General features: G+C 46.2%; 1 pseudogene; it reads left to right on the top strand.

Moving 5' to 3' along the window:
* Positions 1–27,661, top strand: part of LOC138638761 (cytochrome P450 2K6-like) — an 89,331-nt pseudogene that overhangs the window by 40,809 nt on the left and 20,861 nt on the right.

Consider the following 27,661-nt stretch of genomic DNA (forward strand, 5'->3'; position numbering starts at 1 on the left):
AAAGAGGAAGGTGCAGATGAAAGTGCAGGTTCCTTCATCAGGTGGGGGGAGGAATACTAGTTGGCGACGTCACTGGCACAGGGCCTCTCATAGTACGCAAAAGTGTTGCTGCCGGTGGGAGGCGCCCCCGCCGTGCAAACACACCGCTGTACTTTGAGGGGCCCTGTGCCAGTGCCAATGCCAACGAGTGGGCCCCCCCTGCTTGCTCAGGTTCACAGCACTTGCAAAGTTGAAATACTTACCTCTCCCTGCTCCACTGCCGTGACGTGGTCCAGATTTCCTGGGCCCACTAATTACTTGAACCAGCCCTACCCCCCACAACTTTAGCCAAATGACCCCCAATTTCAAATGCCTTCCAATTATTATAAGGTAAATTACGCTTGACAAGCTTCATTAAGAAGAATGGATGGTTTTGACATTAAAATGGCCACTCTAGGTGTTTTCCTGGCCCCCACTCACTGCCGACTATGCTGCCCCATTGACTTGCATTGGGTTTCGTGTTTCGGTCGATCCCGACTTTACGTCATAATCGGCCGATTTCACTCGACCCGACTTTGGACATAGTCGGGTTTCGCAAAACCCGGCTCGACTCTAAAAAGGTCAAGGTCGCTCAACTCTAGTCATCGTTCATCATTTTTGTTATGCGTGTGTCCCTTTTGAGGATACGTAAGGCATAATCCGCCATGTGGCCCAAAGTTCCAGTTCTCAAATCTGTGGTTGTGCTTGGTTGAGGGGCAGTTTCAGGCAAATCCACGTCACTTGTGTCCCTCCAAAAACCAGAACCCGGCCTTGCCGCGCCAACAATTTCACAATTTCAACAGCCCGCCTCTGTTCACACAGTCTCTGAAGCATGTGCAGTGTTGAGTTCCACCTTGTTGCAACGTCTATGATTAGGCGATGCTTGGGAAGGTTCAAAGAACGCTGATAGGTCTGCATACGGCTGGAGTGTACGGGCGAACGGCGGATATGTGAGCAAAGTCCACGCACTTTGAGGAGCAGGTCGGATAACCCCGGATAACTTTTCAGGAAGCACTGCACCACCAGGTTTAAGGTGTGAGCCAGGCAAGGAATGTGTTTCAGTTGGGAAAGGGAGATGGCAGCCATGAAATTCCTTCCGTTATCACTCACTACCTTGCCTGCCTCAAGAGCTACAGTGCCCAGCCACGACTGCGTTTCTTTCTGCAAGAACTCGGACAGAACTTCATCGGTGTGTCTGTTGTCGCCCAAACACTTCATAGCCAATACAGCCTGCTGACGTTTGCCAGTAGCTGCCCCATAATGGGAGACCTGGTGTGCAACAGTGGCAGCTGCGGATGGAGTGGTTGTGCGACTGCGGTCTGTGGACGAGGTCTCGCTTCTGCAGGAGGACGAGGAGGAGGAGGAGGGGGTGCGAAAGGCTACAGCCAACTGTTTCCTAGACCGTGGGCTAGGCAGAACTGTCCCAAACTTGCTGTCCCCTGTGGACCCTGCATCCACCACATTTACCCAGTGTGCCGTGATGGACACGTAACGTCCCTGGCCATGCCTACTGGTCCATGCATCTGTTGTCAGGTGCACCTTTGTGCTCACAGATTGCCTGAGTGCATGGACGATGCGCTCTTTAACATGCTGGTGGAGGGCTGGGATGGCTTTTCTGGAAAAAAAGTGTCGACTGGGTAGCTCGTAGCGTGGTACAGCGTAGTCCATCAGGGCTTTGAAAGCTTCGCGTTCAACTAACCGGTAGGGCATCATCTCTAACGAGATTAGTCTAGCTATGTGGGCGTTCAAACCCTGTGTACGCGGATGCGAGGCTAAGTACTTCCTTTTTCTAACCATAGTCTCATGTAGGGTGAGCTGGACTGGAGAGCTGGAGATCGTGGAACTAGCGGGGGTGCCGGTGGACATGGCAGACTGAGAGACGGTGGGAGATGGTATTGTTGCCGCCGGTGCCCTAGATGCAGTGTTTCCTACTACGAAACTGGTGATTCCCTGACCCTGACTGCTTTGGCCTGGCAAAGAAACCTGCACAGATACTGCAGGTGGTGCAGAAAATGGTGGCCCTACACTGCCGGAAGGGATGTTGCGTTGATGACTAGCTTCATTGGCCGAGGGTGCTACAACCATAAGGGACGTTTGGGAGTTAGTCCAAGCTTGCAAATGCATGGTGGTTAAATGTCTATGCATGCAACTTGTATTGAGACTTTTCAGATTCTGCCCTCTGCTTAAGGTAGTTGAACATTTTTGACAGATGACTTTGCGCTGATCAATTGGATGTTGTTTAAAAAAATGCCAGACTGCACTCTTTCTAGCATCGGATACCTTTTCAGGCATTGCAGACTGAGCTTTAACCGGATGGCCACGCTGTCCTCCAACAGGTTTTGACTTTGCCACGCGTTTTGGGCAAGATACGGGCCCGGCAGATGGAACCTGTTTCGATGTTGATGCCTGCTGCGGCCCCTCCTCCTCCGCTTCAGAACTGCTGCCGCCTGCACCCTGTTCCCCCAATGGCTGCCAATCGGGGTCAAGAACTGGGTCATCTATTACCTCTTCTTGTAGCTCGTGTGCAACTTCGTCTGTGTCACCGTGTCGGTCGGTGGCATAGCGTTCGTGATGGGGCAACATAGTCTCATCAGGGTCTGATTCTTGATCAGCACCCTGCGAGGGCAATGTTGTGGTCTGAGTCAAAGGACCAGCATAGTAGTCTGGCTGTGGCTGTGCATCAGTGCACTCCATGTCAGATTCAACTTGTAATGGGCATGGACTGTTAACTGCTTCACTTTCTAAGCCAGGGACGGTATGTGTAAAGAGCTCCATGGAGTAACCCGTTGTGTCGCCTGCTGCATTCTTCTCTGTTGTTGTTTTTGCTGAAGAGGACAAGGAAGCGACTTGTCCCTGACCGTGAACATCCACTAACGACGCGCTGCTTTTACTTTTACCAGTTTCACGAGAGGAGGCAAAAGAGCTAGAGGCTGAGTCAGCAAGATAAGCCAAAACTTGCTCTTGCTGCTCCGGCTTTAAAAGCGGTTTTCCTACTCCCAGAAAAGGGAGCGTTCGAGGCCTTGTGTAGCCAGACGACGAACCTGGCTCCACAGCTCCAGACTTAGGTGCAATATTTTTTTCCCACGACCACCTGATGCTCCACCACTACCACTACCCTCATTACCAGCTGACAATGAACGCCCCCGGCCACGACCTCTTCCACCAGACTTCCTCATTGTTTTAAAAACGTTACCAAACTATTTGTTGCTGTCACACAACTTACACGGTGAGCTATAACTTCAGTGTGATTTAGCTACCCCTTTACAGGTGGGTGAGACCACAATGAAAATCAGGCACAATGTTACACACTCTGTTGTTGGTGGCAACAAATGAGAGAGATGCCACACACGCAGGACTGTCACTGAAGCGCAAATGTAAATATTAATCTCCCACTGATTTGTTTTTTTTTTTTTAAAAGGGAGACTTTAGAAAAAAAAAATAATAAAAAAAAATGATTTTTTAAGGAAGAATTTATAAACCAAATAAAATGAAATGATTGTTTCAGGGAGAATTTAGAAAACAAATAAAAAAAATAGGCTTTCTATGGCCCACTGAGTGAGAGAGGACGCACACAGGAGTCAGGAGTGGCACACAAGCCCAGAGGCCAATATTTTTCTCCCACTGATTGATTTAGTGATTTTTTCAGGTAGATTTTGGAACCCAAATCAAGCAAAAAAATTAATAGGCTTTCTATGGCCCACAATTGGAGAGAGAGAGATGGCACACCCAGGAGTCAAGACTGGCACACAAGCAGAAAGGGCAATATTAATCTCCCACTGATTTGATTTTTTTTTTTTTTTCAGGGAGACTTTAGAAAAAAAAAATACAAAAAAATGAATTTTTCAGGAAGAATTTAGAAACCAAATAAAATAAAATGATTGTTTCAGGGAGAATTTAGAAAACAAATTAAAAAAAAATAGGCTTTGTAGGGCCCACTGAGTGAGAGAGGACGCACACAGGAGTCAGGAGTGGCACACAAGCCCAGAGGCCAATATTTTTCTCCCACTGATTGATTTAGTGATTTTTTCAGGTAGATTTTGGAACCCAAATCAAGCAAAAAAATTTAGAGGCTTTCTATGGCCCACAATTGGAGAGAGAGAGATGGCACACCCAGGAGTCAAGACTGGCACACAAGCAGAAAGGGCAATATTAATCTCCCACTGATTTGATTTTTTTTTTTTTTTCAGGGAGACTTTAGAAAAAAAAAATACAAAAAAATGAATTTTTCAGGAAGAATTTAGAAACCAAATAAAATGAAATGATTGTTTCAGGGAGAATTTAGAAAACAAATAAAAAAAATAGGCTTTCTATGGCCCACTGAGTGAGAGAGGACGCACACAGGAGTCAGGAGTGGCACACAAGCCCAGAGGCCAATATTTTTCTCCCACTGATTGATTTAGTGATTTTTTCAGGTAGATTTTGGAACCCAAATCAAGCAAAAAAATTAATAGGCTTTCTATGGCCCACAATTGGAGAGAGAGAGATGGCACACCCAGGAGTCAAGACTGGCACACAAGCAGAAAGGGCAATATTAATCTCCCACTGATTTGATTTTTTTTTTTTTTTCAGGGAGACTTTAGAAAAAAAAAATACAAAAAAATGAATTTTTCAGGAAGAATTTAGAAACCAAATAAAATAAAATGATTGTTTCAGGGAGAATTTAGAAAACAAATTAAAAAAAATAGGCTTTGTAGGGCCCACTGAGTGAGAGAGGACGCACACAGGAGTCAGGAGTGGCACACAAGCCCAGAGGCCAATATTTTTCTCCCACTGATTGATTTAGTGATTTTTTCAGGTAGATTTTGGAACCCAAATCAAGCAAAAACATTTAGAGGCTTTCTATGGCCCACAATTGGAGAGAGAGAGATGGCACACCCAGGAGTCAAGACTGGCACACAAGCAGAAAGGGCAATATTAATCTCCCACTGATTTGATTTTTTTTTTTTTTTCAGGGAGACTTTAGAAAAAAAAAATACAAAAAAATGAATTTTTCAGGAAGAATTTAGAAACCAAATAAAATAAAATGATTGTTTCAGGGAGAATTTAGAAAACAAATAAAAAAAAAATAGGGTTTGTAGGGCCCACTGAGTGAGAGAGGACGCACACAGGAGTCAGGAGTGGCACACAAGCCCAGAGGCCAATATTTTTCTCCCACTGATTGATTTAGTGATTTTTTCAGGTAGATTTTGGAACCCAAATCAAGCAAAAAAATTAATAGGCTTTCTATGGCCCACAATTGGAGCGAGAGAGATGGCACACCCAGGAGTCAAGACTGGCACACAAGCAGAAAGGGCAATATTAATCTCCCACTGATTTGATTTTTTTTTTTTTTCAGGGAGACTTTAGAAAAAAAAAAATAAAAAAAAAATGATTTTTTCAGGAATAATTTAGAAACCAAATAAAATAAAATGATTTTTTCAGGGAGAATTTAGAAAACAAATAAAACAAAAAAAAGGCTTTCTAGGGCCCACTGAGTGAGAGAGGACGCACACAGGAGTCAGGAGTGGCACACAAGCCCAGAGGCCAATATTTATCTCCCACTGATTGATTTATTGATTTTTTCAGGTAGAATTTAGAACCCAAATCAACCAAAAAAATAAATAGGCTTTCTATGGCCTACTATTTGTGAGAGAGATGGCACGCTCAGGACTGGCACACAAGCCCAGAGGCCAATATTAATCTCCCACTTTTATTTTTTTTTTCCAGGGAAAATTTATAAACCCAATAAAAAAAAATAATAAATAGGCTTTCTATGGCCCACTATCTGAGAGAGAGAGATGGCACGCTTAGGACTGGCACACAAGCCCAAAGGCCAATATTAATCTCCCACTGATTGATTTATTGATTTTTTCAGGTAGAATTTAGAACCCAAATCAACCAAAAAAATAAATAGGCTTTCTATGGCCCACTATTTGTGAGAGAGATGGCACGCTCAGGACTGGCACACAAGCCCAGAGGCCAATATTAATCTCCCACTTTTTTTTTTTTTTTCCAGGGAAAATTTATAAACCCAATAAAAAAAATAATAAATAGGCTTTCTATGGCCCACTATCTGAGAGAGAGAGATGGCACGCTTAGGACTGGCACACAAGCCCAAAGGCCAATATTAATCTCCCACTGATTGATTTATTGATTTTTTCAGGTAGAATTTAGAACCCAAATCAAGCAAAAAAATTAATAGGCTTTCTATGGCCCACTGAGTGAGAGATGGCACACACAGGAGTCAGGAGTGGCACACAAGCCCTGAGGCCAATATTTTTCTCCCACTGATTGATGTTGTGATTTTTTCAGGTAGATTTTGGAACCCAAATCAAGCAAAAAAATAAATAGGCTTTCTATGGCCCACTGAGTGAGAGATGGCACACACAGGAGTAAGGAGTGGCACACAAGCCCTGAGGCCAATATTTTTCTCCCACTGATTGATGTAGTGATTTTTTCAGGTAGATTTTAGAACCCAAATCAAGCAAAAAAATAAATAGGCTTTCTATGGCCCACTGAGTGAGAGATGGCACACACAGGAGTAAGGAGTGGCACACAAGCCCTGAGGCCAATATTTTTCTCCCACTGATTGATGTAGTGATTTTTTCAGGTAGATTTTAGAACCCAAATCAAGCAAAAAAATAAATAGGCTTTCTATGGCCCACTGAGTGAGAGATGACACAGACAGGGATGGCACTCTAGCAGAAATGCCAATCTTAATCTCCCACAAAAAAAAAAAAAAAAAAAAGGAACTGTCCTTCAATTACTATCTCCCTGCAGTAATCTCAGCCAGGTATGGCAGGCAGCAATAAGGAGTGGACTGATGCACAAATTAAATAAAAAGTGTGGACAAACAAACAAGATAGCTGTGCAGAAAGGAAGGAACAAGAGGATTTGTGCTTTGAAAAAAGCAGTTGGTTTGCACAGCGGCGTACACACAGCAATGCAGCTATCAGGGAGCCTTCTAGGGCAGCCCAATGAGCTACAGCGCTGAGAAAAAAAAAAAATGTAGCTTCCACTATCCCTGCACACCGAAGGTGGTGTTGGACAGTGCAAATCGCTACAGCACAAGCGGTTTGGTGGTTAATGGACCCTGCCTAACGCTATCCCTGCTTCTGACGAAGCGGCAGCAACCTCTCCCTAAGCTCAGATCAGCAGCAGTAACATGGCGGTCGGCGGGAACGCCCCTTTATAGCCCCTGTGACGCCGCGGACAGCAAGCCAATCACTGCAATGCCCTTCTCTAAGATGGTGGGGACCAGGACCTATGTCATCACGCTGCCCACACTCTGCGTTTACCTTCATTGGCTGAGAAATGGCGCTTTTCGCGTCATTGAAACGCGACTTTGGCGCGAAAGTCGCGTACCGCATGGCCGACCCCGCACAGGGGTCGGATCGGGTTTCATGAAACCCGACTTTGTCAAAAGTCGGCGACTTTTGAAAATGTTCGACCCGTTTCGCTCACCCCTAGCTAGAGCCTTTTGGTGGCCATCTCTGTCGCGGGATGTGCGTTCTTTTGTGCAGTCCTGTGGGATTTGTGCTCGGGCTAAGCCCTGCTGTTCTCGTGCCAGTGGGTTGCTTTTGCCCTTGCCGGTACCGAAGAGGCCTTGGACACATATCTCTATGGATTTTATTTCAGATCTTCCCGTCTCTCAAAAGATGTCAGTCATTTGGGTGGTCTGTGATCGCTTCTCTAACATGGTCCATTTGGTACCCTTGTCTAAATTACCTTCCTCCTCTGATTTGGTGCCATTGTTCTTCCAGCATGTGGTTCGTTTACATGGCATTCCAGAGAATATCGTTTCTGACAGAGGTTCCCAGTTTGTTTTGAGGTTTTGGCGAGCCTTTTGTGGTAGGATGGGCATTGACTTGTCTTTTTCCTCGGCTTTCCATCCTCAGACTAATGGCCAGACCGAACGAACCAACCAGACCTTGGAAACATATCTGAGATGCTTTGTTTCTGCTGATCAGGATGACTGGGTGTCCTTTTTGCCTTTGGCTGAGTTCGCCCTTAATAATCGGGCCAGCTCGGCTACCTTGGTTTCGCCATTTTTCTGCAACTCTGGGTTCCGTCCTCGTTTCTCTTCAGGGCAGGTTGAGTCTTCGGACTGTCCTGGTGTGGATACTGTGGTGGACAGGTTGCAGCAGATTTGGACTCATGTAGTGGACAATTTGACCTTGTCCCAGGAGAAGGCTCAACGTTTCGCTAATCGCAGACGCTGTGTGGGTCCCCGACTTCGTGTTGGGGATTTGGTTTGGTTATCTTCTCGTCATATTCCTATGAAGGTTTCCTCTCCTAAGTTTAAACCTCGTTTCATTGATCCGTATAGGATTTCTGAGGTTCTTAATCCTGTGTCTTTTCGTCTGACCCTTCCAGATTCTTTTTCAATACATAACGTATTCCATAGGTCATTGTTGCAGAGATACGTGGCACCTATGGTTCCATCTGTTGATCCTCCTGCCCCGGTTTTGGTGGAGGGGGAGTTGGAGTATATTGTGGAGAAGATTTTGGATTCTGGTGTTTCAAGACGGAAACTCCAGTATCTGGTTAAGTGGAAGGGTTATGCTCAGGAAGATAATTCCTGGGTCTTTGCCTCTGATGTCCATGCTCCCGATCTTGTTCGTGCCTTTCATATGGCTCATCCTGGTCGTCCTGGGGGCTCTGGTGAGGGTTCGGTGACCCCTCCTCAAGGGGGGGGTACTGTTGTGAATTCTGTGGCAGAGCTCCCTCCTGTGGTCACAAGTGGTACTTCGGCTGATTCTCTCTGTGAGCTTCCGTTGGTGGAGGAAAGTGGTACTGCGGCTTCTGAGTTTCCTTCCTCAGGTGATGTGGTGAAGTCGTCAGGTGCTGCTCTATTTAACTCCACCTAGTGCTTTGATCCTGGCCTCCAGTCAATGTTCTAGTATTGGACCTGTTTCCTCCTGGATCGTTCCTGTGGCCTGCTGCTCTGCATAGCTAAGTTCTGCTTTGCTATTTTGTTTGCTGTTTTTTTCTGTCCAGCTTGTCTATTTGTTTTTTCCTGCTTGCTGGAAGCTCTGGGACGCAGAGGGTGCACCTCCGTGCCGTTAGTTCGGTACGGAGAGTCTTTTTGCCCCCTTTGCGTGGTTTTTGTAGGGTTTTGTGTTGACCGCAAAGTTACCTTTCCTATCCTCGCTCTGTTCAGAAAGTCGTGCCTCACTTTGCTAAATCTATTTCATCTCTACGTTTGTCTTTTCATCTTAACTCACAGTCATTATATGTGGGGGCTGCCTTTTCCTTTGGGGTATTTCTCTGAGGCAAGGTAGGCTTATTTTCTATCTTCAGGTTAGCTAGTTTCTCAGGCTGTGCTGAGTTGCATAGGGAGCGTTAGGCGCAATCCACGGCTGCCTCTAGTGTGGTTGGAGAGGATTAGGGATTGCGGTCAGCAGAGTTCCCACATCTCAGAGCTCGTTCTATGTTTTTGGGTTATTGTCAGGTCACTGTATGTGCTCTGACCTCTATGTCCATTGTGGTACTGAATTACCTTATCATAACAGAAATGTCACCACTTAGTGACTGGTACAAACCCATGCATAAAGCATAGATGGAATAGGTTGTGTTGGAAGATAACTTCCCAGACAGCCATAATCCTTGACTACTCTATCACTTTGATGAAGGCTACTAGGTGAGAACTACTGCAGAGATAAAGGCTTAACCCCTTCATTGCCTTGGAATATTCCATTTTTGCATTTTTGTTTTTTGTTCCCCTTCTTCGCTGAGCAATAACTTTTTTTATTTTTCCATCGATATGGCCATGTGAGGGCTTGTTTTTGTGGAACAAGTTGTACTTTTGAATGACATCATTGATTTTACCATTTACTGCACTAAAAAAACAGGAAAAACACATTCCAAGTGCAGTAAAATTGGAAAAAAAGTGAATTTCCACAATTGTTTTTTTAGTTTTTTTTTTACCATTGTGACAAAGTCACTTTTAATGTAACAGAGGGGAGATACAGTACAGAGCAAAAGTTTGGACACACCTTCTCATTTAAAGATTTTTCTGTATTTTCATGACTATGAAAATTGTAAATTCACACTGAAGGCATCAAAACTATGAATTAACACATATGGAATTATATACTTAACAAAAAAGTGTGAAACAACTGAAAATATGTCTTATATTCTAGGTTCTTCAAAGTAGCCACGCTCTGCTTTGATGACTGCTTTGCACACTCTTGGCATTCTCTTGATGAGCTTCACCGGAAATGGTTTTCACTTCACAGGTGTGCCCTGTCAGGTTTAATACGTTGGATTTCTTGCCTTATAAATGGGGTTGGGACCATCAGTTGTGTTGTGCAGAAGTCTGGTGGATGCACAGAAGATAGTCCTATTGAATAGAATTAGAATTTGTATTATTGCAAGAAAAAAGCAGCTAAGTAAAGAAAAACGAGTGGCCATCATTACTTTAAGAAATGAAGGTAAGTCAGTCCGAAAAATTGGCAAAACTTTGAAAGTGTCCCCAAGTGCAGTTGCAGAAACCATCATCCGCTACAAAGAAACTGGCTCACATGAGGACCGCCCCAGGAAAGGAAGACTAAGAATCACCTCTGCTTCTGGGGATAACTTTATCCGAGTCACCATCCTCAGAAATCGCAGGTTAACAGCAGCTCAGATTAGAGACCAGGTCAATGCCACACAGAGTTCTAGCAGCAGACACATCTCTACAACAACTGTTAAGAGGAGACTTTGTGCAGCAGGCCTTCATGGTAAAATAGCTGCTAGGAAACCACTGCTAAGGACAGGTAACAAGCAGAAGAGACTTGTTTGGGCTAAAGAACAAAAGGAATGGACATTAGACCAGTGGAAATCTGTGCTTTGGTCTGATAAGTCCAAATCTGAGATCTTTGGTTCCAACCACCGTGTCTTTGTGCGACACAGAAAAGGTGAACGGATGGACTCTACATGCCTGGTTCCCACCGTCAAGCATGGAGGAGGAGGTGTGATGTGTGGGGGTGCTTTGCTGGTGACACTGTTGGGGATTTATTCAAAATTAAAGGCATACTGAACCAGCATGGCTACCACAGCATCTTGCAGCGGCATGCTATTCCATCCGGTTTGCGTTTAGTTGGACCATCATTTATTTTTCAACAGGACAATGACCCGAAACACACCTCCAGGCTGTGTGAGGGCTATTTGACCAAGAAGGAGATTGTTGGGGTGCTATGCCAGATGACCTGGCCTCCACAGTCACCAGACCTGAACCCAATCGAGATGGTTTGGGGTGAGCTAAACTGCAAGAGTGAAGGCAAAAGGGCCAATAAGTGCTAAGCATCTCTGGGAATTCCTTCAAGATTGTTGGAAGACCATTTCCGGTGACTACCTCTTGAAGCTCATCAAAATAATGCCAAGAGTGTGCAAAGCAGTCATCAAAGCAAAAGGTGGCTGCTTTGAAGAACCTAGAATATAAGATATTTTTTCAGTTGTTTCACACTTTTTTGTTAAGTATAAAGCTCCACATGTGTTAATTCATAGTTTTGATGACTTCAGTGTGAATGTATAATTTTCATAGTCATGAAAATACAGAAAAATATTTAAATGAGAAGGTGTGTCCAAACTTTTGCTCTGTACTGTATGTTTCACTACGCTTAATGGCATCATTGTTATAAAATCCAGAGTTTTACTTCCTCCAACGCAGTAAGTGTTGCGAGGGTTAAGTTAACGTATGTTATGGGCTTGGTTTTAGGAGGACATTCATAAAGTGGGTGGGAGAGTGTCCTTCCATATCTCAACCTACCTGGCCGGCACCACTGTGTGCTGAAAGGACCTGGGTGGTGTCACAATCATGTGATCAATCATGTGGTTGAGGAGTCACATGGTCTGGGCTTAAATGGTAGAAAGAAAGACCTTTCAGTATTCAGTGTCTGGCCTGGAGAAAGAGCAGTCCAGGAAAGTGTTGCATGGACTTGTAAAGCTGAACAGTGTGTGTTCTGTCAGCCATGAGTGCAAAGAACTGTGCTTGTTGTACCACCATTTTGTTTTGTTTCCTTGTTTTGCCCAGAGGGCTGTATTTTCTTTACCGCACCTTGATTTATGCTGCCTGCATCAATCCAAAGGAAGTTCTTAAAGCTGCAGTGTACCCATGTCTACCTCCATCTGCAGCCGAGTGAACCGATCTACCACACCATGTTCACTAAATGCTAAAACTGACCTGCCATTAGGATTCTCCAGGTCATTATGAGTTTTCAGATGCCAAACATGTATTGGTTCTTTTTTTTATTTAAGTGGTGAGAAAAAAAATAAATTTTGTAAAAACAATTGCGACATTTTGAGAGACCCGTAGCTTTTCAATTTTTTGGGATCTAGTACTGATTGAGGACTTATTGTTTTCATGCCAAACTTATGTTTTTATTGATGCCACTTTTTGGTAGATAGAGTGTTTTGATCACGTGTTGTTGCAATGTTGTGGAGACCAAAACACCGTATTTCTGGCATTTTGATTTTTTTCTCATTGCGCTGTTTACTGATCGGATTAATTGTTTGCATATATTGATAGATCGGACATTTCTGAACACGGTGATTCCAAATATGTGTATTTTTTGTTGTTTTACTTTGAATTGGGCAAAAAGAGGGTTTGACCTTGTTTATTTTTCTTTTTTAATACTTTTAAAAACATTTTTTTCTTCTTTTTACTTCTTTCAATAATCTCCTAAGGAGATTTGAAGTTGCGATCATGTGATTGCTTGTGCTACACATAAAGGGGTTTCATCCCTGCTATGCATAGCCAAAATGTCATGGGGCGATTCTCATAGTAGATCGGCAATGACAACAACAGGGGTCTAATTCAGACCCTAGGTTGTCATGCCAATCCATTGGAGCTCCAGGATCATGTGACAGGGGCGCTGATGAGCAGAGCCAATGATATGCTTCTGGCGCGGCCATGTTAAAAGCGGCTGTCGTAGTTTGATAGCGGCATTTAACATGTTACCAGCCACAGGTGGATTGCGCTGTCATGTGCCCGAAAATAAGCAGGCTAAACACCAGAGTCAACATTAAAGAGTTGCAGACGACCCATGATGTACCTATACGTGATAGGTTGTAAAGGGGTTAGGAACCTCTTGCAAGGACGTTCCCCATGTATGTCAGCCTGAGTGCATTTCACCACTGACAGCTGGAAAAGCAGACATGGTCAGGGGCGTACTGTATTAAAATGAAGTTTGTGCCCCCTGATTGTAGCTGGGAAAAAAGATAGCTGTTGCATGAAGTATTAGGGCTCCTAGCAAAGAAGGCTTACATCACACTCTTAACCACCATGTCCTCGTTGAAACTTAAATTCAAAGCTGTAAATGCTGGCCCAGACTCTGATACCTCATTCATGGCTTATGGCTGACTTCTTCTGTGCCATTATAAAAGGTTCTACTGTGGGTCAATTGATCAGTCAACTACCTGTTTTACGTTCCTTACATTTTTTTAACATTAGTTCTTTCCTTACATTTTTTTAACAATAGTTCTGTAAGAAACTGATGTTTAGGCCATCTGAGTATGGGTGGAAAAAAATTGGAACTGTTGCATGAGGTATCAGCGCTCCCAGCAAATATAGGTTATACTGCTCCCTTAACCACCAGGCCTTCATTGAAACTACAATTCAAAGCTGTAAATGCTGGCCCAGACCCTGATACCTCATGCATTGGCTCAACTCTACTCAACACCATTTGCAGTGAGGGCTTTGAAGTGGATGCACTGTATGTAATACTGATGATTTTGTACAGACAAATATACTCCTATATACAATGACTTCATCTGTATTTCCTTCCAGTTGTACAATGCGTTTCCATCACTGATGCGCTGGATTCCTGGGACTCACAAATCTGTCGAACAGAACAATCAAGAATTACATTCCTTTATTAAAGAAATCTTCACAAAACAGAGGAAAAAACTGGATGTCAATGACCAGAGTTGTTTTATAAAGTCTTTTCTGGTCAAGCAAAAAGAGGTAAAGAAAAAAAAAAAGATATGAATTAATACTGGTCTTTTCAGATGTATGGAGAAAGGGTAGATAAAAGGCCCCGATTCATTAAGGCTGGTAGGTTGTACGTCAATGAAGGGCTTGCCGGAATAACATGAACTGAATTTATTAAAAGATGCTGAACACTTAATTTGGTGCATTTTATCATTGATGTGTGCCTCCATGCGCCATGCCAGATATGCTACGTTAGTCAGAGAGTAAAACACTGCACCACTTTTGGAGAATTGCCAGGAACATGTGGCTGGGACCTTCCTGCCCTGGCTCTTCCACAGCTCTCCTTATTTTGGTTGAGCAGCCTGAAAATGGCATGCAAATATCAAAATTGTTCTGCATTTTCACATTGAGCAAAAACGTTGTGATTTTTTGTGTGTTTTTCACTAGTTTTCTGGCATAAAAACTTTGATGAATTGGTGCCTAAGAGTGCTTTAAGCCCAGAGAAACCAACATTCAATTTATAGTACAATTAAATCAGTTTTTAAAATGCCTTTAAGGTCGAATTTACATTTTTGAGAAACATGGCATATATTCACTATGCAACACAAGGACAACTAGCAGGTTGCCTTTCCTGAGCATACTGACTTATGTATTTCAATGCGGCAGTTAGCCCAGGTCAGGAGATCCCGGCTCTGAGGTTGGCCATTGTGGTCCAAGCACCATCCATGTTTTAGAGATGTGTGAATTTAGTCTATGGAGCATTATTGTTAGGCACCAGTTCAGGTTCCTGTGTAATTTTCTCACTTTCTGATCCTCACCTTGCTGTCATAGATGAGCCCTAGTAACTGTTTTTTTAGAGCTGTGTTTCTGTACATCTTGATGCTATAGGTGGGTTCTATGATGCCACAAAGACTTGTTCGTACCCCCTTAGACATCATTTTTGTCATGATCAGCTGTATGATTCAGGCACAGGAGCAAAGCATGCTTCATACCATGCAGATGCTAGCTGAGTTACACAGTTGGCGTCAGCCTTTAACTGCATCATTTTGAGCTTTCTCCAGTCTATTCAATTTAAAAAATGTTAAACCTTCCACGTTACTGAACAGTGGCTGCAAAGTTGAGTAAAATTTATTTTTTACTTTTTCTCATCGCTCTTGGGGAGATGTTAATTTGTAATATTTAGGTTGTAATTTATGATAAGTCCAATGGGGTATTAGTAATGAATCTTCTCTGAGGGCTTGTACTTTTTTCTTAGCTTGCCATGCACCAATCATAAGCAGGAGGTGGAGGAACAAAGAACAGATCCCCAGAAATTCAGAAGTCAGAAGAACATGCTTTCTCCTGCAAGATTTGTGATAATAGACAACTCTGCTCTCAGCCCAGATTTCTGCATCCACTGTGTATCATAGAGCAGAGTTAAAACTCATTACAAATACTTCTATATTTCATCTCACGGCAGTCAGTGTGCGTGAAAGGTTATAAAGCTGAACTGACATCATTGTGAGAGGAGAGTTGCAGAGGTGTTTGGAATCACACAACACAGCACTACTTTTCTCCACATACAGAGAGATGAAAGCTGAATGAGTAATCATACTGACCTCTGATCTGGTAGATGCAGAGATTACAAAGGACAGCATGGCTGCCTGTCCTTACAGGAGAAAAGCATGTTATTCTGACCTTCTGACGCCTCCTGATTGGTTAATATCATGCAGGGGAAAAAGTCCACACACGGAGAGAAGAATATGTGGTAATGCCCTGTTGATCTTATGATAAATTATAATGGAAAATAAAAAATTCATTTTATTCAGCTATGCAGTGTTAGGGCTAGGGGAACGCACCGAGAAAATAGAGATGTTTTATTATAAATGATGCGGAGGAACCTGCTGCTAGCGAATGGCGGCACTGTTAGGCGGTATACGCTAGCTCTGTTACTCCACAGAGTAGACGTGAAAAGGAAGCACTGCGCCCTGTTAGCCACACAGGAGCACAAGCTTACTGCCAATCTGATAGTAGTCAGTGGTTAGGCAACATGCAATCTCCTCACCGGAGAAGCCGGTATTCTAGGGGCTTATTTCAGCCGGGTCCCTGAACACTCTCAAACAATCTCCTCACCGGAGGTGCCGGTATTCTAGGGGCTTATTTTAGCCGGGTCCCTGAACACACTCATACATAACCACACTGGCGCAAAGCACATATATGAATTGATACTAAAAAAATTCATTTTATTCAGCTATGCAGTGTTAGGGCTAGGGGAACGCACCGAGAAAATAGAGATGTTTTATTATAAATGATGCGGAGGAACCTGCTGCTAGCGAATGGCGGCACTGTTAGGCGGTATACGCTAGCTCTGTTACTCCACAGAGTAGCCGTGAAAAGGAAGCACTGCGCCCTGTTAGCCACACAGGAGCACAAGCTTACTGCCAATCTGATAGTAGTCAGTGGTTAGGCAACATGCAATCTCCTCACCGGAGAAGCCGGTATTCTAGGGGCTTATTTCAGCCGGGTCCCTGAACACTCTCAAACAATCTCCTCACCGGAGGTGCCGGTATTCTAGGGGCTTATTTTAGCCGGGTCCCTGAACACACTCATACATAACCACACTGGCGCAAAGCACATATATGAATTGATACTAGCGCATGGCCGTGCGGCCATGCGAGCCTTAAATAGTTGCAGCACGTTTAGGACCTTACAAAGAAGGACCAATGGAGTGCTGCAGCACCTGAGCATGTGACTCCAGACCTCCACTGAGAGATCTTGCCCTGGGCATGCTCAGAGTGCAAAGCAAGATTTAGTCCTAGCACCTACAAGGACCTTAGCTGCAGTATCTGATCATGTGACCCTCGATCTCCACTGAGAGATCTTACTCTGGGCATGCTCAAAATGTGAAAAGCAGGACTTAGCCCCAGAAGCGTCCGCTCGCCGCTGCCCAGCACTGACTTCAATGGCAGAAGCAGGAAATGCAGCAGTAACTCTTAGCACAGAGTCAGACTGAGCGAGACGCTGGGATCGACGTCTCCGCTGAGCAGGCTCCACTGCGGCTGAAGAAGAATGGGAGACCGCAGCGGAGATGGCACGAGATTCCCTCTGTGCAGAGGCAGGAACTCGACCCCTAACATTACCCCCCCCTCCTAGGGCCCCCTTCCTTGGGCCTCGCTATGTTTCGAAGACAGCAATGAGCTGCGGAGCCTGAATGTGCTCAGCAGGCTCCCAGGACCTGTCCTCAGGACCATAACCCTTCCAGTCCAGCAAAATAAATTTTTTTGCCACGTACCACCTTGCACCCCAAAATAGTGTTTACCTCGTAATCTTCCGTAGATGAACCCCATGTCCCAGCAGATGACTCGGAAAACCGGGACATATATACGGGTTTCAAGAGGGACACATGAAAGGTGTCGGTGATACCCAGGCGTGGCGGAAGGGCCAAACTATAGACCACAGGATTAACCTGTTCGAGGACCTTGAAGGGGCCCAAGTAGCGAGGAGCAAACTTAGTGGACTCAACTCGCAGCCTGATGTTACGGGCGGAGGGCCACACCAAGTCGCCAGGAGCAAAGGTCAGAGCGGGGCGCCGATGTGCATTGGCAGAGGACCTCATTCTCTCCTTAGAGGCCCGAATGGCATCCTGAGTGCGGTCCCAAATATCCCATGCCTCCACAGCCCAGTCTGCCACCCTGAAGTCGGCGGAAGACATGGGCATAGGCACAGGTACCCACGGATGCTGACCATAATTGAAGAGGCATGGAGTTTGTCCAGTGGAGTCGGCTACGGCGTTGTTCAGTGCAAACTCTGCCCATGATAGCAAGGATGCCCAGTCATCCTGCCTGGCTGAAACAAAATGTCGCAGGTATGTGATCAAGGTCTGGTTGGCCCTCTCTACCAACCCATTCGTCTCGGGATGATATGCAGAAGAGAGATTTAACTCAATGGTGAGAAAACGACAAAGCTCTCTCCAGAACCGAGATGCAAACTGGGGACCCCGGTCACTGACAATTTTGTCTGGCATACCATGTAGGTGGAAGATGTGTTTTATGAACAATGCTGCCAAGGCCCGTGCAGAAGGTAACCGTGGTAGCGGCACCAAATGCACCATTTTTGAGAAATGATTGGTGATGACCCAAATGATGGTACAGCCGCGAGACTTGGGTAAACCCACAACAAAGTCCATCCCGACCATCTCCCAGGGCCTGTATGCCACCGGCAAGGGATATAGTAACCCAGCTGGCCTTTGACGAGGAGATTTATTTTTTTGGCGCAGGAGACACACGCCTGAATATAATCTCTGACATCCTGGACCATATGTGGCCACCAGTACGTCCTCGCCAGTAGCTCAGATGTCCTCTTTGTCCCAAAGTGTCCACCCACCCTGGACAAATGAGCCCAAGAGAGAACCTCCGGTCGCAAATTAATGGGCACAAAAGTCTTGCCCGGAGGCACAGACTTTAGCGAAACCGGCACTACGGTTCTCAGGCTCTCTGAAGGGACAATAAGCTGAGGCTCCCCCTCCTCCTCCTCAGATGACACAACAGAGCGAGAGAGAGCATCAGCACGAATGTTCTTCTCCCCAGAGAGATGATGAAGGGTGAAGTGGAACCGGGAGAAGAATAAGGACCATCTGGCCTGGTGAGAATTTAGCCTCTGGGCTGTTTGCAGATATAACAAATTTTTGTGGTCCGTGAAGACTTGAAAGGGAAAACGAGCCCCCTCCAAGAGATGTCTCCATTCCGAGAAAGCCAGCTTCATCGCTAGCAACTCCCTGTCCCCAATGGAATAATTCCTCTCCGCAGGTGTGAAGGTCTTAGAGAAGAAGAAGCACGGATGCTTCCGACCTTGAGCATTTTTTGGAAGATGACTGCTCCTGCACCAACGGAAGAGGCATCCACCTCCATTATGAACGGCTTATCAACAACGGGACGATGTAGGATGGGAGCTCTAGCAAAATGGGACTTAATAGAATAAAAGGCCCTGGAGACCTCTTCAGACCACAATTTGGGATTTGCTCCCTTCTTGGTGAGGGCTACCAAGGGAGCTACCAAAGTTGAGAAGTGGGGAATGAACTGGCGGTGATAATTAATGAACCCCATAAAGCGCTGCACCGCTTTAAGAGAATGGGATTCTTGCCAGTCCATCACAGCCTGTAGTTTGGCAGGATCCATAGCCAATCCCTGGGCGGAGATGATATAGCCCAGGAAAGGTAAAGACTCCTGCTCAAACATACACTTCTCCAACTTTGCATAGAGAGAATTTGCCCGTAAGAGGTCGAAGACTCTGCCAACATCTCTCCGGTGGGAGTCAATATCTGGAGAAAAGATGAGAACATCATCCAGATAGACTATGACCGAGGTGGAAAGCATATCCCGGAAGATGTCGTTGACAAAGTCTTGGAAAACGGCTGGGGCATTACAGAGCCCGAAGGGCATCACCAGATACTCATAGTGCCCATCTCTGGTGTTAAACGCCGTCTTCCATTCGCCCCCTCCATGGATGCGAATCAGGTTATAAGCACCCCGCAAATCTAATTTAGTAAATACCTTAGCTCCCCTTAGCCTATCAAAAAGCTCAGAAATCAGGGGCAGTGGGTACTTAGTCTTAACGGTGATGGCGTTAAGACCCCTGTAATCTATGCAAAGACGTAATTCTCCGTTCTTCTTCTGCATGAAGAAGAACCCTGCCCCTGCTGGTGACACTGACTTCCTAATGAACCCTCTTGCCAAATTCTCCTGGATGTATTGGGACATGGCCTCCGTTTCCGGAAGAGAGAGGGGATAGACACGTCCCCGAGGAGGTTCTGCTCCAGGCAAGAGATCTATAGGACAGTCATAGGGGCGGTGAGGTGGAAGGGTCTCCACAGCCTTTTTGGAGAAGACGTCTGCATAGGACCAATAGTATTTGGAAGATAAGAGAGATCTGCGCGTATCTCAGTGGTGGAAACCTGAACACACTCTTTCACACATCTGCCCTTACAGGATTCACTCCAACCCAATATCCTCCCAGAGGACCACTCAATATGTGGGGAGTGGAAACGGAGCCAGGGTATTCCTAGCAGAATCTCATCCATTCCTTCGGGAAGGACAAGAAGGGAAATTATCTCCTGGTGGGATGGGGACATAGCTAACGTGAAAGGGACAGTCTGGTGTGTGATCTGAGATGGAAGTGTTGACCCGTTCACTACTCTAAGAGTCACCGGTTTGGCGAGCATCACCAGAGGTATTGCATGGCGTAGAGCAACAGCCGAGGACATGAAATTCCCCTCTGCTCCGGAGTCCACACAAAGCTCGACTGTTAGAGAATAAGAGCCTAATATGATTGTCCCCTTGAAGGATAGCTTGGAGGAAAATGTCGCTGTGTCTAGAGAACCTCCTCCAACGGTTACTAGACGCGATCGTTTACCCAACCGCCGTGGACATTTATTGGCATAATGTCCCTCTTGTTGACAATTTCTGCCAACCACGGGTACTCGAGCGGTCCGAGACTTAGGTCCCGCACGAGAAACCTCCATGGCCTCATGGGAGTCGGACGCCTGAACGGAAGATTCAAGAGGTCTGGCAAAGGTGGGAGCCAGCCGAAACCTCTGCCTACACTGGGCCCGCTCCAACCTCCGCTCGTTAAAATGGACGTCGATGCGGGTAGATAAAGAAATAAGCTCCTCCAGTGTGGCGGGAATCTCCCTGGTGGCCAAGGCGTCCTTCACATGGTCTGCCAGTCCTCTCCAGAACACCGGAATATGGACTTTATCCGGCCACTCCAGCTCTGAGACAAGAGTCCGGAATTGGACGTCGAACTGGCTGACCATGGACGAACCCTGGGCTGTTGCCAACAATTGGAGCATGGTATCGTGGGTGACACGAGGTCCCAAAAAGACCTGTTTCAGAGCGTCCAGGAAGAGAGGAGCACTCTGCACCACACGATCATTGCGCTCCCATAGCGGCGTTGCCCACTCCAACGCCCTGCCCGACAATAGGGATAAAATAAATCCCACTTTCGCCCGTTCCGTAGGAAAACGTGCAGCCAGAAGCTCAAGATGTACGGAGCACTGACTCACGAATCCCCGACATTGCTTACAGTCACCAGCAAACTTGTCTGGAAGCGGGAGACAAGATAAAGTCGGAGCAGGGGTGGCAGAGGACCAACTGGCTGCAGCTACACTTGCAGCCTGAACAGCGACTGCGGTAACATCCACAGCTGAGGTTGTGCGCTCGAGAGCCGCCAACCTACCCTCCAGCTGCTGGATGTACCGCTGTAAACGCTGATCGTTCGCCATTTACTAGCCAGACCCTGGCGCTAGTATACTGTTAGGGCTAGCGGAACGCACCGAGAAAATAGAGATGTTTTATTATAAATGGTGCGTTCGCTGCCCGAGGTCCACCGTGCAGGAGGAACCTGCTGCTAACGAATGGCGGCACTGTTAGGCGGTATAGGCTAGCTCTGTTACTCCACAGAGTAGCCGTGAAAGGGAAGCACTGCGCGCTGTTAGCCTCACAGGAGCACAAGCTTACTGCCAAGCTGATAGCAGTCAGTGGTTATGCAACATGCAATCTCCTCACCGGAGAAGCCGGTATTCTAGGGGCTTATTTCAGCCGGGTCCCTGAACACTCTCAAACAATCTCCTCACCAGAGGTGCCGGTATTCTAGGGGCTTATTTCAGCTGTGTCCCTGAACACACTCATACATAACCACACTGGCGCAAAGCACATATATGAATTGATAATAGCGCATGGCCTTGTGGCCATGCGAGCCTTAAATAGTTGCAGCACGTTTAGGACCTTACAAAGAAGGACCAATGGAGAGCTGCAGCACCTGAGCATGTGACCCCAGACCTCCACTGAGAGATCTTGCCCTGGGCATGCTCAGAGTGCAAAGCAAGATTTAGTCCTAGCACCTACAAGGACCTTAGCTGCAGTATCTGATCATGTGACCCTCGATCTCCACTGAGAGATCTTACTCTGGGCATGCTCAGAATGTGAAAAGCAGGACTTAGCCCCAGACGCGTCCGCTCGCCGCTGGCCAGCACTGACTTCAATGGCAGAAGCAGGAAATGCAGCAGTAACTCTTAGCATAGAGTCAGACTGAGCGAGACGCTGGGATCGACGTCTCCGCTGAGCAGGCTCCACTGCGGCTGGAGAAGAATTGGAGACCGCAGCGGACAAGGCCCGAGATTCCCCCTGTGCAGAGGCAGGAACTCGACCCCTAACATGCAGTCATTACATTAAGTAACTGGTTTAACATGCTCAAATTGGTGGAAGAGCCCCTATGTAAATTACACAATTATCAAAGATGAAGATTTATTTTGATCCAATATGCTTGTTGTTTTTCTATTTTTCTCTACTGCTCCCTAAAACATAAATGTAATGTTTTCTGTATTTCAGGAGAAACCAAACCCTGAGTTATATTTTCATGATGAAAACTTAACATCTCTTGTAGCTGACTTGTTCGGTGCTTGAATGTAGACTACTTCTACAACCCTGAAATGGGTTTTTCTACTTATGATGAAATATCCTGAAATTTAAAGTAAGGAGATATTACTATAATTTATTGCAATTACAATAGAAATATTCATGCAGTTGTGTCTAACCTTATATTTCCTTGCATTTACATAACATATACCTTTAATCGCAAATGACTGTTTTGCATGGTACAGACCCTTAGATGTGCTGTAGTACAGTGGGGTCCAAGTTTACAAACCCTCACAGATTGCTGAAAAGCCTGTTCAGCTCAGGATGCAGAAGCTGCTGCATGATTTGGGTACAGGAGTGCACAGATTTGTACAGCCGAGGCTAAAACTATTATAACTAACACAAATTTAGATTTCAGTTTGATTGTTCACTGTTCTTAGATCTTGTAGTGAGATGTTTCTATTGTTAATGAAGCACAACTATTAGTATTTCATATCCTTTTAAATTTCCATTGACAAATATATCAAGTTCTTGCAAAGACTCAATATTTACCTTGTTGACCCATATTTTACTAAACTGGGCCAAATCTTGACTCTTGGCTACTAGAGATGAGAGAATCTTTTGAAATTTGAATTCGCTGGGTTCACATGAATTTGAACATTTTAAGGTTTCTTAGCTTGCCATGCACCAATCATAAGCAGGAGGTGGAGGAACAAAGAACAGATCCCCAGAAATTCAGAAGTCAGAAGAACATGCTTTCTCCTGCAAGATTTGTGATAATAGACAACTCTGCTCTCAGCCCAGATTTCTGCATCCACTGTGTATCATAGAGCAGAGTTAAAACTCATTACAAATACTTCTATATTTCATCTCACGGCAGTCAGTGTGCGTGAAAGGTTATAAAGCTGAACTGACATCATTGTGAGAGGAGAGTTGCAGAGGTGTTTGGAATCACACAACACAGCACTACTTTTCTCCACATACAGAGAGATGAAAGCTGAATGAGTAATCATACTGACCTCTGATCTGGTAGATGCAGAGATTACAAAGGACAGCATGGCTGCCTGTCCTTACAGGAGAAAGCATGTTATTCTGACCTTCTGACGCCTCCTGATTGGTTAATATCATGCAGGGGAAAAAGTCCACACACGGAGAGAAGAATTAGTGGTAATGCCCTGTTGATCTTATGATAAATTATAATGGAAAATAAAAAATTCATTTTATTCAGCTATGCAGTGTTAGGGCTAGGGGAACGCACCGAGAAAATAGAGATGTTTTATTATAAATGATGCGGAGGAACCTGCTGCTAGCAAATGGCGGCACTGTTAGGCGGTATACGCTAGCTCTGTTACTCCACAGAGTAGCCGTGAAAAGGAAGCACTGCGCCCTGTTAGCCACACAGGAGCACAAGCTTACTGCCAATCTGATAGTAGTCAGTGGTTAGGCAACATGCAATCTCCTCACCGGAGAAGCCGGTATTCTAGGGGCTTATTTCAGCCGGGTCCCTGAACACTCTCAAACAATCTCCTCACCGGAGGTGCCGGTATTCTAGGGGCTTATTTTAGCCGGGTCCCTGAACACACTCATACATAACCACACTGGCGCAAAGCACATATATGAATTGATACTAGCGCATGGCCGTGCGGCCATGCGAGCCTTAAATAGTTGCAGCACGTTTAGGACCTTACAAAGAAGGACCAATGGAGTGCTGCAGCACCTGAGCATGTGACTCCAGACCTCCACTGAGAGATCTTGCCCTGGGCATGCTCAGAGTGCAAAGCAAGATTTAGTCCTAGCACCTACAAGGACCTTAGCTGCAGTATCTGATCATGTGACCCTCGATCTCCACTGAGAGATCTTACTCTGGGCATGCTCAAAATGTGAAAAGCAGGACTTAGCCCCAGAAGCGTCCGCTCGCCGCTGCCCAGCACTGACTTCAATGGCAGAAGCAGGAAATGCAGCAGTAACTCTTAGCACAGAGTCAGACTGAGCGAGACGCTGGGATCGACGTCTCCGCTGAGCAGGCTCCACTGCGGCTGAAGAAGAATGGGAGACCGCAGCGGAGATGGCACGAGATTCCCTCTGTGCGGAGGCAGGAACTCGACCCCTAACATTACCCCCCCCCCTCCTAGGGCCCCCTTCCTTGGGCCTCGCTATGTTTCGAAGACAGCAATGAGCTGCGGAGCCTGAATGTGCTCAGCAGGCTCCCAGGACCTGTCCTCAGGACCATAACCCTTCCAGTCCAGCAAAATAAAATTTTTTGCCACGTACCACCTTGCACCCCAAAATAGTGTTTACCTCGTAATCTTCCGTAGATGAACCCCATGTCCCAGCAGATGACTCGGAAAACCGGGACATATATACGGGTTTCAAGAGGGACACATGAAAGGTGTCGGTGATACCCAGGCGTGGCGGAAGGGCCAAACTATAGACCACAGGATTAACCTGTTCGAGGACCTTGAAGGGGCCCAAGTAGCGAGGAGCAAACTTAGTGGACTCAACTCGCAGCCTGATGTTACGGGCGGAGGGCACACCAAGTCGCCAGGAGCAAAGGTCAGAGCGGGGCGCCGATGTGCATTGGCAGAGGACCTCATTCTCTTCTTAGAGGCCCGAATGGCATCCTGAGTGCGGTCCCAAATATCCCATGCGTCCACAGCCCAGTCTGCCACCCTGAAGTCGGCGGAAGACATGGGCATAGGCACAGGTACCCACGGATGCTGACCATAATTGAAGAGGAATGGAGTTTGTCCAGTGGAGTCGGCTACGGCGTTGTTCAGTGCAAACTCTGCCCATGATAGCAAGGATGCCCAGTCATCCTGCCTGGCTGAAACAAAATGTCGCAGGTATGTGATCAAGGTCTGGTTGGCCCTCTCTACCAACCCATTCGTCTCGGGATGATATGCGGAAGAGAGATTTAACTCAATGGTGAGAAAACGACAAAGCTCTCTCCAGAACCGAGATGCAAACTGGGGACCCCGGTCACTGACAATTTTGTCTGGCATACCATGTAGGTGGAAGATGTGTTTTATGAACAATGCTGCCAAGGCCCGTGCAGAAGGTAACCGTGGTAGCGGCACCAAATGCACCATTTTTGAGAAATGATTGGTGATGACCCAAATGATGGTACAGCCGCGAGACTTGGGTAAACCCACAACAAAGTCCATCCCGACCATCTCCCAGGGCCTGTATGCCACCGGCAAGTGATATAGTAACCCAGCTGGCCTTTGACGAGGAGATTTATTTTTGGCGCAGGAGACACACGCCTGAATATAATCTCTGACATCCTGGACCATATGTGGCCACCAGTACGTCCTCGCCAGTAGCTCAGATGTCCTCTTTGTCCCAAAGTGTCCACCCACCCTGGACAAATGAGCCCAAGAGAGAACCTCCGGTCGCAAATTAATGGGCACAAAAGTCTTGCCCGGAGGCACAGACTCTAGCGAAACCGGCACTACGGTTCTCAGGCTCTCTGAAGGGACAATAAGCTGAGGCTCCCCCTCCTCCTCCTCAGATGACACAACAGAGCGAGAGAGAGCGTCAGCACGAATGTTCTTTTCCCCAGAGAGATGATGAAGGGTGAAGTGGAACCGGGAGAAGAATAAGGACCATCTGGCCTGGTGAGAATTTAGCCTCTGGGCTGTTTGCAGATATAACAAATTTTTGTGGTCCGTGAAGACTTGAAAGGGAAAACGAGCCCCCTCCAAGAGATGTCTCCATTCCGAGAAAGCCAGCTTCATCGCTAGCAACTCCCTGTCCCCAATGGAATAATTCCTCTCCGCAGGTGTGAAGGTCTTAGAGAAGAAGAAGCACGGATGCTTCCGACCTTGAGCATTTTTTGGAAGATGACTGCTCCTGCACCAACGGAAGAGGCATCCACCTCCATTATGAACGGCTTATCAACAACGGGACGATGTAGGATGGGAGCTCTAGCAAAATGGGACTTAATAGAATAAAAGGCCCTGGAGACCTCTTCAGACCACAATTTGGGATTTGCTCCCTTCTTGGTGAGGGCTACCAAGGGAGCTACCAAAGTTGAGAAGTGGGGAATGAACTGGCGGTGATAATTAATGAACCCCATAAAGCGCTGCACCGCTTTAAGAGAATGGGATTCTTGCCAGTCCATCACAGCCTGTAGTTTGGCAGGATCCATAGCCAATCCCTGGGCGGAGATGATATAGCCCAGGAAAGGTAAAGACTCCTGCTCAAACATACACTTCTCCAACTTTGCATAGAGAGAATTTGCCCGTAAGAGGTCGAAGACTCTGCCAACATCTCTCCGGTGGGAGTCAATATCTGGAGAAAAGATGAGAACATCATCAAGATAGACTATGACCGAGGTGGAAAGCATATCCCGGAAGATGTCGTTGACAAAGTCTTGGAAAACGGCTGGGGCATTACAGAGCCCGAAGGGCATCACCAGATACTCATAGTGCCCATCTCTGGTGTTAAACGCCGTCTTCCATTCGCCCCCTCCACGGATGCGAATCAGGTTATAAGCACCCCGCAAATCTAATTTAGTAAATACCTTAGCTCCCCTTAGCCTATCAAAAAGCTCAGAAATCAGGGGCAGTGGGTACTTAGTCTTAACGGTGATGGCGTTAAGACCCCTGTAATCTATGCAAAGACGTAATTCTCCGTTCTTCTTCTGCATGAAGAAGAACCCTGCCCCTGCTGGTGACACTGACTTCCTAATGAACCCTCTTGCCAAATTCTCCTGGATGTATTGGGACATGGCCTCCGTTTCCGGAAGAGAGAGGGGATAGACACGTCCCCGAGGAGGTTCTGCTCCAGGCAAGAGATCTATAGGACAGTCATAGGGGCGGTGAGGTGGAAGGGTCTCCACAGCCTTTTTGGAGAAGACGTCTGCATAGGACCAATAGTATTTGGAAGATAAGAGAGATCTGCGCGTATCTCAGTGGTGGAAACCTGAACACACTCTTTCACACATCTGCCCTTACAGGATTCACTCCAACCCAATATCCTCCCAGAGGACCACTCAATATGTGGGGAGTGTAAACGGAGCCAGGGTATTCCTAGCAGAATCTCATCCATTCCTTCGGGAAGGACAAGAAGGGAAATTATCTCCTGGTGGGATGGGGACATAGCTAACGTGAAAGGGACAGTCTGGTGTGTGATCTGAGATGGAAGTGTTGACCCGTTCACTACTCTAAGAGTCACCGGTTTGGCGAGCATCACCAGAGGTATTGCATGGCGTAGAGCAACAGCCGAGGACATGAAATTCCCCTCTGCTCCGGAGTCCACACAAAGCTCGACTGTTAGAGAATAAGAGCCTAATATGATTGTCCCCTTGAAGGATAGCTTGGAGGAAAATGTCGCTGTGTCTAGAGAACCTCCTCCA

The sequence above is a fragment of the Ranitomeya imitator genome, chromosome 5 (assembly GCF_032444005.1).
Source record: "Ranitomeya imitator isolate aRanImi1 chromosome 5, aRanImi1.pri, whole genome shotgun sequence".
Lineage (NCBI taxonomy): Eukaryota > Metazoa > Chordata > Amphibia > Anura > Dendrobatidae > Ranitomeya > Ranitomeya imitator.